This window comes from Saccopteryx leptura, chromosome 2, assembly GCF_036850995.1.
Source record: "Saccopteryx leptura isolate mSacLep1 chromosome 2, mSacLep1_pri_phased_curated, whole genome shotgun sequence".
In the NCBI taxonomy this organism is placed as follows: Eukaryota; Metazoa; Chordata; class Mammalia; order Chiroptera; family Emballonuridae; genus Saccopteryx; species Saccopteryx leptura.
In genome coordinates this window covers 266,077,876-266,090,931 of record NC_089504.1, presented here as the reverse complement: position 1 = coordinate 266,090,931, position 13,056 = coordinate 266,077,876, and the positions used below count along the sequence as shown (strand labels likewise).

General features: G+C 41.7%; 1 protein-coding gene across 2 annotated transcripts in view; it reads right to left on the bottom strand.

Moving 5' to 3' along the window:
- The window catches only part of RGL1 (ral guanine nucleotide dissociation stimulator like 1), a 234,599-nt gene that overhangs the window by 46,884 nt on the left and 174,659 nt on the right, over window positions 1-13,056 (bottom strand). The gene's annotated exons all lie outside the window — the stretch shown is intronic.

Below are 13,056 nucleotides of genomic sequence, written 5' to 3'. Positions count from 1 at the left end.
TGGAAAAGAGATATGGAAGGTCACTGCATCTGGCTAGCTATGGGGACCCAAAGCCAGCCCTGGACACCAGGACCTGGTCCGGGCAGAGCCCAGGATACTGCGAGCAGGCGGTCAACAGAGAATTCCTCTAAAAGTTCCTCATGATGTCAATGAAATTAATGTCCCTGAAAACAAGCTGACTACATTTTATTATTTTAAGCGGTGGTTGAAATGCAGGGGAAAGATTGATAAATTTTAAAAAGGACAATAATCTTTGGAAAAATCCATACAGGGCAGAAAAAGACATGCAGAAAAAGATTTAGTGAGTTGAAGCAACTTCAAAGCAATCTGTGCATGAGGAGACTGTTTCCAATTCTGGATTCACTCACATCAGAGACCACAAAATCTACAGTCTAGCATTTTAGGAATTAACTGACTGAGAGGAGGCTAGAAACCCAACTGATGAAAGGAAGTGCCCAGTTTTGGAAAAGATAAATGCATAGATTTAATTTTACAAAGATCACCAGGGTTTCAATGTAAGAACTAAAAACGTCCTCACAAAATTAATCCTTTTGCTTCTCAAATTACAAGAGAAGAGTAGGTTTCAAGTGGGAGAAATACACTGCTCACAAAAATGAGGGGATAAGAGAACATGCAGATACTCCAGTACTTTCAGCCTTTTGTATAGTGCATTTCACCAATGAAATAAAAGTTGGTTTTGCACCTCATTTGCATAACTGAACTTACTTTGACCTGTCGTTTGCTTTTCTGATATTCTTGTTTAATTTTAAAAAAATCAAATGCTTCTTTCTTTTTATCGCTTCATATTCATTTTGAAATGTCCCCTAATTTTTGTGAGCAGTATAGTAAGAATAGAGAAGTTAGGTTTTGAAAGGTAACGGAGAAAAACTTGGTAAGCAAAGCCATTGTGATGGTGACTTCCTCTGATGGCCTAGCAGAGTCCACCCAGGACAAAACAAGGTCCAGGAGACAGGGGCTGTGGTGTGCTCACAGCTCTCTCTGGAAGCATTACTAAGAACACGGGTATGCTGCCTCTAGGTTAAGGGCAGCCCCTTATTCAGTGAAAGAGACAGTTGACTAACAAAATGGGTAAACAGTTTTGAGTGCTATTATTCTATACTTCACATTCAAAAAGGATTTTAAGACACTCCTGAGTCTGGCACACGCTGGACTGTGTCCCACGGAGAATATGGGACTTTGCTTCATTACCAATCTGCCACCCTCAGAACCAGGACATGTTCATTGACTATAAATTAGTCAATGCATGTTTTATTGACACAGATAGGACGGTTTGTTTTAGCTAATGACCTAAGTGACCAAAATATTTCAGCTGAAAAAAAATATTTGGCAAATTTCAAAATTATTTAATTAAACCTCAAAGTGCTTATTCTAATGAACAAACTTTAAAGAGACTGAAAGATATTATCATCCATATATGCGAAACTGTAGGCTGGGCTTTCACAAGTGCGCCTAAATTTCACACGTACCAACTGCATACCAGGGAGCTGGGCTATGATCAAGGCATAAACATAACAAAAGCCATTTCAATGCTTAATTTTTAGAATTGAAGTACAAACAAAAAAAACAAATTTATTAACTGTTTTTCCTGGTATGGATATTATTGTTTCACTAAATGGGACATGAAAGTATTTGGAACTCTATTAGTCACAAATTGATATCACAAACAGATGACATAAAGCCATCAAATAAAAGTTGGAATTTCAAACCATAGAAACAATACAATCCTCTCTAAATGTTATTCTGGATTAAATAAAAAGATAAACAAAAGTTTCATTCCTTTCCAGAAAGCTGGAAGAAATTAATTCAGGCTCTGAAATTAATTTTAAAAAATCAGTAAGATGAAATTAATGGACTGCTAGTTAGTGAACTGTCAATATTCAATTCACTGGTTATAAATAGATTGTTTGTGTCCTTCCAAATCCATATGTTGAAACCCTAACCCCCCAAACTGACGGCCTTCTATTTTTTGAGAGTCCATGCATAGCATTCATTATTTCTCCTTTCTTCACCAAAACCAAGTAGAATGAATTGAAGAAGAAAATGACGAAGAGGCATTCTAATAATTCATTTTCATAATTATTCTATGAATGATGGTCCCACTTGCCTGACAAGCACTGCGCCTAGAACTGTGGCTGGCACGCGGTGGAGGAGAGCTGAGGACAGAGAAAACCTACTGTCTGCACCCAGATGGAGCAGTTCAGGACTCCTCAAAAGACGGATGAATTAGTTTAACTAGTGCTACTCCTCAGCTTATATTTCAGTGAGAGAGAATACTCTTCCAATGACACTGATGGAAAAACAGGTACAGAGGAATAATAATTCACATCACACAATAAAAATCAAAAAACAGCATCCACCTAAGAACAAGACCAACAACCCAATGACCCTGGTGACCCCTCAGGGCTTCATAACTTAAAAGAAAACCCAGGCAGAGATTCAAAATTACAGGTAAAAAAGATATTAAAAATAAATTAATATATCATGTATGCCTTTATCCCCTCAATTATTAATTTTAAAATTATAAAACCGATTACTATTGGCAAAAGTAAATATTACAGATGTGCATAAACTCAAACAACAAAATATGTATATCTACTCTCCTTTCTGCTAATCCCACTCCCATGAACTTCCGTTAACAGTGTGGAGTTTGGCCTGACCTGTGGTGGCGCAGTGGATAAAGCGTTGACCTGGAAATGCTGAAGTCGCCGGTTCAAAACCCTGGGCTTGCCCAGTCAAGGCACATATGGGAGTTGAAGCTTCCTGCTCCTCCCCTCCCTCTCTCCCCCCTTCTCTAAAATAAATAAATAAAATCTTTAAAAAACAACAACAACAACAAAAAAAAACAGTGTGGAGTTTATTTCTTTAGACTTTCCTATGGCTATGTGTATATATTTAACTAGATATAATATGAATATATAAAAACCAACATCGCTTTTTCCCCTGAACAGTAGGTTACAGACACCTGTCCATTCACTCCATCCAGACCCTACTGTTTCTCAGGACTACACAGTGTTCCCTGCATGGCCGCACCATAATTAATATAAGGATTCTCCCACTGCTGGGCAAGGATTTAAGTGTTTGTTTGTTTTTTTGTCCTCACAATTACAGACAACTGCAAAACGTGTACCATTATTTACATCTCTGTATACTTCTATAGGGCACATTAGAAAGAACTTCCTTCCATGGACAGCTGTAGCCACAGAAGGTCTGGGGTGGGGGGTTGCTGTTCTGAAGAGGGACTTCTTTGGCTCCTAGTGGACTTGCCTTCAAGTGTGAAATCTGTCCCCCTCTGTCTTGTGTTTGAAACTAGCTCTGGTAATCTACTGCTTTTACCCTTTCTGACAGTGCCACTCCTGCAGCTTAGCCCACACACCGAATTAACCAGAAAAAGCATTTTCACACTGAAGAGAGATGAAGGGAAAGGTGGAAGGAGAAAGAGAAGAGTAAGACATGGAAACAGCACAGGGAGACACAAAGCAGACCTCCCTCCCACCGGCAGAGTTTATCAGCATGCCGGGGAGGGAGGCTTTCTGGAAAGTCCTGGACAAGTGCCCCGCGCTCCCAGCAGCCTTATGTTTGCCAGTCCTGAGGAGAAACTTTCCGTTCTTGATAGACAGAGAAGCAGATAACATGGGCAACTTGTAAGCTTTCAAAAAGGAAAGCAACATCGCACAATCGTGAGAGAGATCCCAGGATTGCTGCCCAATGCTTTTCCATCTCACTCTTCTTGGCTCCCCTCCTGAGATCAAGCTTGCATATGAACCAGATCTGGTTGATTAGGAGGATATAAAGAACTTTAACACAGAAGGAAAACCGCGGTTTGAAGTCACAAGCTTACAGGAAAGGTGTGAATTAAATTTGAGAAGTTCTGGACACACAAGAAAGGAAACTGGGGAAAGAAAACCTGATTCCCACCCTGGCTGAGCCACCTGTGAACTAAGGTCACTTGACTCCACTGGCCCCGATCTGCAGCAGAGATGATACGACCTGCCTTCGTCTACCTGGCCCTGATCAGACAGGATTCCAAATTACATCATGTCAGTGTGGACTTCTCTAGATATCTGGAGAGAAAGCAGTCTTAAAACTACTTGTCATAAGCCACAAAAGGAAGGGCTTATTGAAATAGTTCAAGTGGTTCAATACAATCAACCAGCACTCATGAAAATCAACTCAAAGAATGTGTCACCTATCCTAGAAAGAATGATAGAAGACACTGCATGCTACAACATGTGTGGCTCCAGGCCTGCAGAAGAAGACAGTCACCACAAATACCACACACACACACACACACACACACACACACACACACACCTGGGCATCCTCTTTAAGCCAAATCAACTCAGGGACATCAAACTGCAATAGAAATTGCAGGATATGGTTCTTAAATGACTTGTGAAGGCTGAAGGAGGAATTTCTGAAACCAAAGGGAAAGATTAAGACTGTGACATAATCCGAACTCAGTAAGGAGAAAAGCCGGCACATGACCTCCTTTTCTAAAGCCACTTTTGGTGATTACAGAACGAAGTCCTCAGACCCATATGGAGCATATCTGAGTAAGCATGCTGGGTATGTGGCCAGGGGCTGGGGGTCCAAACCTGATAGCAGAAGACCACCAGGATTGCCTTGTCTACTGCCAGCATCCTTGGCAACATGCAAGACACTTTGTAGTATGTGAGCCTTTTCCAACCTACTGCAAATTTCTGTAGGAGAAGGAAGATGTGCTCAGATGTCAATGTGGGGAACTGGCTGATGCAGTTTCTAAGATACTTCCTTTTAAGAAAACAGACTTCTGGGGAGAAGTAACTCACTAATTAAACTGATACGTAATGAATGCCCTTTGTTTTCCATACTCACAAAAACTACGTGATGAATGTCACAATAGGAGACTCTTGTGTCCCAGAGAAAGATTTACCTTCAGAAAGACCTAATCTAGTCAGGGCTTCAGGGAGGACTTCCCTGAAGGAAATAATGTTAAAGGTGAGATATTAAGGATAAGGGACAGTTAGTAGAGTGCAGAATAGGGCAACAGCTAAGCAAAGGTCCTGAGGTGAGAGAGAGGGAAATAATTTGAAGGGACATCAAGATCTGTTTGAAGACTAGTAAGAGGGGGAAAGTATGACTGATTGTTGGTCAAATAAGTTTGTAAATATAATATATATGTTTGCTCGCTTATTGTTTGCATTGAGTGTGAGGGACAGGCTATAAGCAGGCAGGGTCATTATAGCCTAAGGCTTAGTTTTAAGACTAAGCTTTTCCCCACACCCTTGACTGTTGCATGATGTGGGGTGGTGCACTCTCATGAGAAATCCCATTATACCTCAGATAAGTGGCTTTGTATCAGAGACTTCCTTGTTTGTATATTGGATTAAAGGTTTTAATTTCTACACTATAAAATGGGGCAGACCGGGAGCTTGCTCTCTCTCAGTTCCTGAGATTAGCATTAGAGAAGAGAGCGGAGAAAGGCCACGACGTGGAAGAGAGGAGAATCAGCCAAGATGGCGGGGTGCTGAAGGAGAAGCCAGTTTGTGCAGAGTTTGTGCAGAGAGAAGGACATGGGGAACAGAGGTGAATAAGGCTGGTGATTCTAGGAAACTTGGATAAGTCAGTGGCTTTGGGAGCTCTGAATGGGAAAGGAAGTGTTTTCCCACTGTGTGTATTTCTTGCCCTCTGGGTGCAAGCTAGGATTAAAGGTAATGGCCCACCAGTTCTTGGCTCCGTTGTTTCATTACTGTCTGTCTGAATCAAATGTGAATCTGCACTGGCTAGGCGGCTGTGATAGAGGCCGTGGCTACTGGCTTTACACTCATGATGGGATTTTGTTATATTTCTTTGATTTCTTAGCCGGCAGAAATCACTCTTTGTAATACCTGGTTGGAAGATACTAGATGATTTAGCAGAGAGGTCCAAGATAATAGTACAAAACTTTCAGCCATGCCTGGGGACCTTCAGGCATGCAGGGAAGAGCAAGATAGCTAACAGGGCACTCAGTCTGCTGTTATGCTCAAACACCAATTTCTCATGCACGTAGAGATTTTTTTTTAGGTAAATAAATAAAATTGTATTTTAAAATCCCATGACTAGTAAAATACTCTAGAATTGGCATAACGTTTAATAAAAACTTTTTTTTTTGGAATGAAGTCATCTCTCCCCTGAGGACTGTGGTAATCCTATTTCCAAGCCAAGAACAGAATTACCATACAAAAGGAATAACCGTCATTCATAGCTCTCTTCTCTCCCCAGAAATCTATTTAAGATAATAATTTATTGTTACTTAATCATCGGCAGAAGATAAGACGTGAGGCTATTTTTCAAAAGCAGCAACATGTTCTTCTCATTTAGGATCCTCTCCAAGAACTGGAGCTTTCTGCTAGCCCTGATAACGAGGACGAGGTAAGAAGAGCTCCGCAGAGGGCGGGCCCTGGACGCCACGTGGCCGTGGTGGGCGAGCGAAGTCGCTGAGCCCTGCGGGTGGGGGCCCAGGCACTCTGAGCAAAGTAACCTTGACACTGACTCCACGCTCCCTTCCACTTTGTTCTCCCACTCACAGAACAGCTTTCCGGTGTCGGGGACAGCTGCCAGACAGGGGCTGCCTCTGAGACCCCCGGCCAGATGGTCTTCTGGATGAGAAAGAATGAAGATACAGAGCGGGTGTTTTTGTTTGGTTAGTTTGTTTGTTTGTTTTCTTTTCCCCCCCAAAAAAAGCCTGGAATGGGTGGAAACATTATCTGTGCTTGCCAAGGATATCTTGCGATGCTTCCCTGTACTCGCCATTGCGCACAGGGTGGGGATTGGAACACTGCAAGGGAAAGTGGAAGAGGAATTAGGAGAGGTCCAGGGAAACCAATGCGAACAGAGAGCTAAGCACCACAGGGCACAGAGCCAGAGAGGCGCTGTGGGGCAGTTAAAGAAGAGGAGCCTCAGGGCAAGGAGAAAGTTAGAGGGGGCTGTGATAGGAGAGAAAGGCGGAAACATGGTGGGAAGGACCAGAGCGGAAGGAGGTGAGACCCAAACCAGTTACCCAAAGTGAAGGGTGTTGGCACACCTGTCATTCACTCCCAAACTACATGTGTGGGTCCTGGCATCTGAAGGTAAAATTACAGAAACTGAAGAAAATTATTGAGCAAAGACTTAATCCCATATTGCCCAACCATGCTCACTGTATCAGTGACTGTGTTTCATCAGAAAAGGGAAAAACTAACAGGGCTCCAAGATAATGTCCCCTTTTCATAGCAGTCAGCCAGTGCAGCTAAACAGTTTCTGGAGTTAGACTAGCTGGAATCCTGATTCTATGGCTCATAGCTGTAATCTAACTAACCTCTTTATGCCCAGCCTCCTAATCTGTAAAATGGGCTAATAGTAGATCCCTCCTCAGAGAGTTGTTGTGAGGCCTAAAAAAGACAATACATATAAAGTATGATACTTAGACTAGTCCCAAGGACATAGTGAGTGATCAAAAAAATTAGCCATAGCCTGACCAGGTGGTGGCGCAGTGGATACAGCATCGGACTGGGACGCGGAGGACCCAGGTTTAAGACCCTGAGGTCACCAGCTTGAGCGCGGGCTCATCTGGTTTGAGCAAAGCTCACCAGCTTGGACCCAAGGTTGCTGGCTCCAGCAAGGGGTTACTTGGTCTGCTGAAGGCCCACGGTCAAGGCACATATGAGAAAGCAATCAATGAACAACGATTAAGGTGTTGCAACGAAAAACTAATGATTGATGCTTCCCATCTCTCTCTGTTTCTGTCTGTCTCTCCCTATCTATCCCTCTCTCTGACTCTCTCTGTCTCTGTAAAAAAAAAATCCATATTTATTATTTCTTAAAAATTGCAGTCTGTAAGATGAGAACTAAAGGCAAAAGGAAATACACCCAAGCACCATCCTGTAGTTGATAAAGGCTGTTTCCTACTGTATGAGTTAACAGCTCTATACTGGAATTGAACAGTTCAGTAAATAAATGGCAAATGGGAGAAGCCAGGTTTCTCACTGTTGGAGAGGGAACTGACACAGAAGCAAGGGGAAGGGGCTATAATGATCCACATGGTAATGGATTAGAGCTGGAGACATCAGTAAGAACTCATGTTAACATAATACAGATACTGATGGTTACCCATAGAAATATTTATAATATGTGCGTTTACATAATTACTATATACTTATATTTCCTAGCCCTATCAGAAAAGAAAGCCTAAAAGAAGTGACACCCCCTTAGCAATGAGCACACCTAGCACCCAGATCATGGTTTCTAATACCATTCTTTAATAAAAAGAACCAGGTCTCCTTGAAAAAATGGCTGATTCCAGGCCTTGGTAGAAAACATACAAGATGAGCCTGGAGCATCTTGTAGTGCTATAAAAAAGGAAGGAAAGACTAAAAAAAAAGCAAAGAGACCCACAGTGACAGTGGTACGTGAAAGTGACACAGCAGTCAACCAAAAGAGCTCCTAGCAGCCAATGCTGGGACAATATAGCACTGTATTACAACCCAAATGATAAAATTAATGAGCCCACACTGATTTAAATAAATGACTGAATACATTAATAAATAGGGAAGATGAATCTTCCATGCAGAGGTTTTCCAAATAAATCAGATACTTTACCCTAAAGGAAGGAGAGTATAACTCCTCCCTGTTTAATGTGGGCTGTGCATAGTGGCTTCCTTCCAAGCCATACAGCATGGAAAGGAAGGGAAAAAGATGTTTTCCATGGAGAAATCTGAAAAATAATAATTTACCCAGGTGACCAAGGCCAACATCAGCAGTCATAAATCACGCTGATAGTCCCGTGACCAGGCCTATCTTCAATGGCATGGGGAACTATAGTTTGACGTATGCCTGAAGGAAGAGGAGAGCTGGAATATTAAAAAACAAAAACATATGATACTAACCATGCTTTATTTGTGTGATATCAACATAGAACTTGTTTTTGAAACTCTAAAAAAAAAAAAACCCATGTTGATAGCATGTGTGCTTGACATCATGTGATGAGAATGACATTTATCTCTGATAGTTCTCTCAAAGCCTATAAATTCAGTCTAGGTATGAGAAAAGTGTCAGTCAATCTATGAGAAAAATTCTATATAGAGGCATCCTATAATATTCCTGACCAGTACTTTTCAAAACCATTAAGGTCATCAAAAACAAGAAAAGACTCAGAAACTGTCACAGCCAAGAGGAGCCTAGGGAGACACAGCGACTAAATGTACCATGGGCTCCTAGATGGGATCCTGGAACAGAAGAACACCAGGTCAAAAGTAAGGCGATCTGAATAACCTATGGACTGCAGTTAGCCATATATCAATATTGGTTCACTTATAATGAATGAAGTATACTAACATAAAAACAATAGGGGAAACTGCAAGGGAGATATATGGGACCTTCCATTTTTATCACGGGCAAAGAAGTAGAGGCTATGGAGTTTAGAGGTTAAAAGCCTGGGATAAAGCTCAGATCTCTCACACATTCACTGTATGACCTTGGACGTGCATGCTTCTTAACCTTCCTATGCCTCAGACTCCTCATCTGTAAAATGGGACTATTAATACATAGAGTTGTTATGAGAATATTAAAAGATATCCAGTTCCTAACAGAGGGACTATCCCTACTAAGCAGCCAGTGAATTCTAGCTGTGATTATTAGAAAGGGATACTGCCACTCACCAAAATTATTCTCCAATTCTGCACAGTCTGCGAAGGGAGTTTTTATGTTATGGACAGTGCCTTTAATGAAAAACTTGCTGAGGCCTTCAATAGTTTTCACCACTGGAATGGAATTTCCACTGGTGATGACAGATGCTCCAGGCACCAGGAACAGGAAGCAGGCATGCAGATTGATGGCCTGACCAATCTGGGCTCCCTCCTTCTTTCCTCACATCCTGCAACCCATCTCCTTCCCCAGGAAACAAGCCTAACTTCCACATGCCCAACAGCTGTCTGGGGTCCTTGCTCAGGGTGTTCATTTAATCACAGAACTCAGCAAAATAACAGAATAAAGGAAATAACCCCAAATCAAAAGATCTCTGACTGCTAAAAAGGTGAGACAATAGTCACAATAGTGATACTATTGCCTAGTTCTTCATGCGCTTGTCTGCAGCCCTGGTACTGTGACAGGCAAACAGTGGGGGGGAATCTTGAGCGTCTGAGATCCCAGTACCTTTTTATTTTGGCAGGCCCGTGTGCAGAATCATGAGAAACCCAGGTCTTGGAGTTGGCTGGACCTGAATTCAAATACCAGACCTCTCTCTTAACCAACTGCTTTGATCTCAAAGTACATCACTTCACTGAAGCCTCGATTTATACACCTATAAAATGAGGAGAGACTGCACTAGCCTACCTCTGATGGCAAAAGGCGGTATCGAGCTAGCAGACTAGCTTGCACTAGTGAGCACACGGAACACTGTACCTGTGGCCGTGGCCAGTGGTGAAGGCCGGTTATCATCTAGGAGGCTGCAAAGTGACTCAAGGGACAGTCTGGTTGTAAGGTCTGTTTACCTTTCTCCCACATGGAGAAATCCCTGCGAGACTCTCAGATGACCAGTTTTTCTTCTCTTTGTATCACTGATTATCAATGTTGTTATACCCCTGAATTATTAGAAAAACAATTTCTGCTCGGAAGCCTACTCTCTTCTCTTAAATGCATGATTTTGAGTCAAGATTTCAATGTCTTTTAAAGGTATACTTTCTTATTTTCTTTTCCCAGTATGGATGCTTCTAAAGACATCCATTTTAAAGTCTTTTATTTGATGTATTACTTCTCCATTTCTCCGTTTGTTTTTTAACTTTTACTTTTTAAAAATATTCCTTTCACATGCTAGCCCTTAGTTCTCTAAATTTGGACTTTTACATCTTGTTTTTGCTCTATTCTTTGCCCCTCTTTCTTTTTCCTCATTTTTTGGTTACAACTACTCAGATTAATTACAATTGCCTTCTTAGGGTATTTAAATTCGCTGGAATGAATACTGATTGCAAACTCTCTGGGAAGATTTTTAAATACTTTCCACTGTCAAGTTTCCCAGGCATTAAAATGTCACAGCCAACTTTCTTAAACATGTCTTTTTTCTTTAAAGTGTTTCCAATGTCTTGGATAACTACTATTTATGTGATTCTTTACCAGTGACTAAAATCTGGTGTCACTGCTTATGGCTTCTGGGAAAAGGTTACCAGAGTGACATTCGCGTCACGCCATCTGGATGTGTGGTGATGGCAGAATGATTTTGACAGTGGAAGGCACTGCCATGGTAGATGAAGAACTGGAGAAAAGAGAATGTGGCAGCCCAGAAGGGAAGTGAGGAGGGTCAACCAAAGGAAAGGAGACAGACGCGAGTTCAACATTCTAACAGTCATTAAAGAAAAGAAAGGGGGAAAAAGTGTCATTTCCTGAGGAGTTTTAAACCTCTTTAAAAAGTTACGTGTGTGTGTGTGTAAATATACATAGACATTCTGATGTCAGCTCCATTTCGGAGAGTGAAGATTAGGGTGTCAAGGTGCTGCACGGAAAACAGTCCTTCTTCACATTCTCTTCACTTCGGAATTCCATGTCTGCAAGGAGTCTGCACTAGGGAAGGCTGTCATTTCCTACCTGGTGGATTTTATTCTTCTAAAAAGACAGTGTTTTATCATGTAAAACTATCATCAGGAAGGAGGAAAAGGTCACAGGTGGAATGAGTGTGGGCAGAGATGTTTTCTTCTGTCACAGCGAGTGAGTTTCCTGGTTTCCAAATAGTGACAAGTTTAGGGACTGTAGAAATAAACACGGTAAGCTTTAGTATACCCACCAGTCTGGCGCTAACAGCAGAAATCCCTGGGTGGCAAAGATTCCAATGTCTAGAAGCCTTGGAATTTTAATTCCTTACAATGGAAGGAATTCTTGTTTTAGTCAAATAACTTTAAAGGCTCCTGATATTGCACAAAGCCCGAACTGCGCATACTCAGGGCTGGAATTACAGGTGGGGGTCAGGGCACAATCCAATTCTTTCTGAAGTGCATGAAAAACACTAGTCACTTGGGGTCCAAGACACCAGAAACCAGTATTTCATCCTCCCTGTTTCATCTGTACTTTCCTGTTTTCCTTCTTTTAAGTTCTTTTATCTTCTGTGAGGTTGATTAGACCCATATTTAGAAGTACAGGAAAGACTATAACCTTGGGACTTAGGAACCTGTATAAAATCTAAGCCTTGCTCTATGCTTTACAGCAAAAAACGAAAAACCAAACAATGGCTGAGCGTTTTTCTGTTCATGGTTAAACCCAACAGTGATTCCCCATCTGTAAAACTCTCCAAAACTGAAGGCAACTGCCCTAAAACAGGATGTTTACTTCTTCCTGCCGTCTGTTTCCCACCTGAAATCACAAGAAGGCAGATTCACAGCAAAGGAAAAACAATGGGCGTTTTGCCACTCCTTGTCTTACCCACAATGCAATGCTTAACTCAGCTCTTTATTAATGACCATAGTGAGTGTTTGTGATGTCACGATTAATAACACGCAAATCCAAGATGCTGTCTAGTTTTTCTTCCTATTTTATCAAAACTGGTTACACAGTCTTTCTAACAGAAAAATGCAGTTAAGGGTACGTTTCAAAAGTTTAATATAATATTTGGACCACATTTCTATTCCTGGTATTAATTTTAATTTTGAAAAGAGATAAAGAGAAAGCTAAATAAATTTTATCCTAGACATCATTAAACTTGAAAAGGATCTCGGAGCTCACATATTCCAAGCCCTCATTTTTTCAGGTAAAGAACCTGAAATTGAGAGAGGCAGAGTGAGCAGGCCACGTGGCTGGTAAGTGGCAGAGTGACCGAGGAGGAGCCCTGACCTTCTCCAGGGCCCTTGACCTGCCACCTCCCATGAGACTGGCTCCCGGGCACCTCAGCATTTGCTTCTCCTAACTGCAAGGGGCATGAGTAAATGTATTTCCTAATAAGCCTGGTCCGATCTTTACATATACTGAGATATTCACAAATACCCGAGGACTGCAGCCTCATGGCCATATAGCAGGGCTTTTCCCTGGGCACTATGCACATTCAGGGTCAGGTAATTTTCT